The following is a 3777-nucleotide window of genomic DNA, read 5'->3' on the forward strand; positions in this document are numbered from 1 at the left end:
CCGTTTGTCAAAATGCAGTAGGATAGAGGCTGGTATCGACGACACTGCGCCGTTATTGTGTACCCCTCACTGATTCATTCCATACCGTGGCTGTGTGCTCACTACCAACTCAGAGGCAGGAGGTCATCAGTTCAAGAGCTGGACTGGAAACAATAATGTGCTTGTTGTTAACTGGTTAACCATCCCCATGGGGGGTGGGCAAGTGCTTTCCAGCCACATTAAGAATTTCTAAACTTCTGAAGTGCCACATCCTCGTCGTTTTTGCATTAGGACATGTTTGTCTGTGTTCAGGTCAGACATCTCTCTCTTCCCCAACCCCAGATTCCTTTATTCATTCACGGGGTGAGGGTGTTGCTGGCTAGACCAGCTGTTAGTGCCCCATCCCTAATTGCCCCAGAGGGCAGTCAAGAGTCAACCACATTGCTGTGGGTTTGGAGTCACGTGTAGGCCAGACCAGGTAAGGATGGCAGTTTCCATCCCTAAAGGACATTAATGAACCAGATGGGTTTTTCCAACAATCGCCAACAGATTCACGGTCATCATTAGATTCTTAATTCCAGGTATTTATTGAACTCAAATTCCACCATCTGCCCTGACGGGATTCGAACCCGGGTCCCCCAGAACATTATCTGGGTATCGGGATTGCTTTGCTCAATGCTTCAAGCCTTGCTGTAGTGTGCACGGGGATGAGGCATTCTCTGCATTACAACCAGGGCCAGGGTGAGAGGGTCAGCACCCCTCCACCCAACTAACTTTGAAAAAAGAACATTGTGTGTTGGTGTAAATACGAATCCTTACAGTTCCATTTATTTCACATGGAGAAAGGCAAGCGAGCACGCATGCACTACACTTTGGACAGGAGATGGTACTGGATGAAATGCAGTGCACCTCCTCCAGTGTAACAATGACCAGGAATGGTGCAGATAGGTCAGCGCAGGCTCGATGGGCTGAAGGGCTCTAAAACTACTGGACAATTCCATACATGGAACATGCTCCATCAATAATAACTGTGATGGAGTCAGTGCGCTGGACAACACAGTGTTCTCTGATATTATTTGTTGGCTGACTGCTCTGTAAACAAACGTACTGACCTTATAGAGGTTTATAAAATCATGAGGGGCATGGAAAGGGTGAATGGACAAGGTCTTTTACCCCAGGGTAGGGGAGTCCAAAACTGGAGGGGCATAGGTTTAAGGTGGGAGGGGAAAGATTTAAAAGGGACCTGAGGGGTAACTTTTTCACACAGAGGGTGGTGCGGGTACGGAATGAGCTGTCAGAGGAAGTGGTGGAGGCTGGTACAATTACAACATTTAAAAGGCATCTGGATGGGTACATGAATAGGAAGGGTTTAGAGGGGTAGGGGCCAAATGCTGGCAAATGGGACTGGATTAATTTAGGATATCTGGTCGGTATGGACAGGTTGGACCGAAGGGTCTGTTCCTGTGCTGGATATTTCCATGAAAAGTACTAATCTGTACAGCTGAAAGCGGGACAAAGAATATGGGGTGAAATTCCAGGAAAGTGCACGCACAACACAAGGCACACCTTTTAAAGCCAAAATGAAATCTACGTGTGTGCCTGTTAATCGACACCTTCCATCCTCACTACCAAACGCTGGCAGCTTGTTTGTGTTGGTTCATTTAGCGAGTACCCACAGCATTCAGTGCAGGACTGGCCTTGGGCAATGCATGTCAATAATATAAACCCCATGGGCTGCAATGTGCTTCAAGATTTCCCCCTTGCAATTGGAGCTGTGATTGAAGTGGGGTGGGGGTAGATACGACAGAATTGGAAAGCCACTTCTAAAGGCAAACATTGCGACGATCCATGTTGAAGACAGGAGCAAGTCGACATCTTTAATGGTATCTGTATTTTTATCTTTGTGTTATATTTTCCAAAGTTGAGCCACCCTTCAGTCATCAAGGCCAATGATCCCCCTTCACACATTCCTAGAAACCATCCAGAGGGCTGGGGTAGAGGAGGGAGGGGCAAATTGGGGAGAGGGGTGTGGGGAAGGTAGTGAAGCTTTCTTAACGTTCAAAATTTGGTCCTAATTCACAAGACGAAGGATCAATAATGGGTTGGGGGAACAAGTTAGAAATGGGAGGAGCTGGCAAATAAGGGCAGAAACTGTCTTTTCTCTTACGTTGAAAGGAATGAACACCTATTTGAATAACTGGGAGGTTGGATTGGGTTTTTTTATTGGAGTGGGGGGGGGGGGGGAGGTGGGAGTCAGGCTACATAATCTTTCAACTGAGAGCGCGAGCTCAATCACAAGAGCGACCAGGCCGACAGACAGGCAAAGCAGCAAAAGCCACAGAGTATACAGGGCCAGAGGTCGCTGCAGAAGACTGGACTTGATGGCCAACATGGACACGATGGGCCGAACGGCCTCGATGATTCCACGAAAGGGGACGGTAAACGCCAGCTCAAGTCGTCGCTTCAAACGAGCAATCGCTTGCCAGGACGGAACGCCGGCCTCGCTGAAAGGATGGCCCGGGTTACCAAAGCATGCTGCCCCATCAGGACAAAGCGCAAGAATGCAAAATTTCAGGCAGTCGCAGCCATTCGCAGTGCAGGAGGAAAGCACGCTGATTGGTCGATTCCGAGTAGCTGCGGCGTTGCCATGGAGAAAGCAATAGCGAGGCCACGAGGCTCCTCACGGGTCAGAGCCCCGATGACGGGGGGGGGTGGGGGGGGGGGGGGGGGGAAGGAGGGGGAATTGTGGGTGATGGATGCACTGTGGGAAACTGACAAATGAGTCAGAGATCACCACACTCGGAGCCGAAAAGTGCCCGGTGCACCTCGCGTTCACCCTAGTCCGGCAGAGTCTCTCAACTAAACGTGGACGATGGCCTAAGTAAGGTGCCTTGCTCAGCAGGGGGCTGTGAGAGTGGTATGTTCCATTAGCCGGCCTCTGGAAAGTCTACCACAGCAGTAAGCCAGGTAAGTCCCACTGGGCACCTGATTGATATGACAGACACAGTACAGGCTCAATGCATGCAAAACCCAAAACAACACAGTCTCTACTGTCGGGTGTGACTGTACAATCAGGTATGACTGCTCCCGAACAGTCACGGTAACACCCAATTTAAGATCAATATTCAGGTTTGGAATGTGGCTCATTTAGATATGTTCTAATCAACCCATTCAGAAGTATTTATGAGGCACCTCTAGAACAGGCGGGATTTGAACCCGTATCTCCTGGTCCAGAAGTAGGGACATTACCAGGTGGCTCACTCACACTTTCTGGTGGGAGTGGCGCATCTGCACAGAGTTTCTCTGGAAACAAAAGGTCCGCATTCAAAACTAGTGCCTTGACTGAATGAGCCAGGGGCTCCAGGTGAGAGCTGTCCCATTTCTGTCTCCAGGGCAATGCCTCAGTCCATTGGAAAACACGTGCCAGCCCATTTTCCTGTGGGGTACACTGTCAGGATCGCTGGAGGTTTGGCATTCTTGCATGTGTCCTGATGGAAGGCTGCAGCAACAGCTCTTATCCTTCCGCTACCCCCACACCCCAAACGCAAAGCTGTAGGGTGTGTCCCATTCAGCAGTGCTGCCATGGTAACAGTGTCACCAAATCTCCAGGATTATGGTGGCGGCTTTTGAAGATCAAGGAGAAATTTGCTGGCCACCACTGGGAGGGATACCACAGGCGCATCAAAACGAAGTGATTTTACTCAGGTCCCTCAGATACGCTAAACTATTCTAATAAGGAGGGCCGAAGGGCCTGTCCCTGCGCTGTTTCAGTTACTGCCTTTTTATTGATGAGGAAGG

This window comes from Rhincodon typus, chromosome 35, assembly GCF_021869965.1.
Source record: "Rhincodon typus isolate 14 chromosome 35, sRhiTyp1.1, whole genome shotgun sequence".
Classification (NCBI taxonomy): domain Eukaryota; kingdom Metazoa; phylum Chordata; class Chondrichthyes; order Orectolobiformes; family Rhincodontidae; genus Rhincodon; species Rhincodon typus.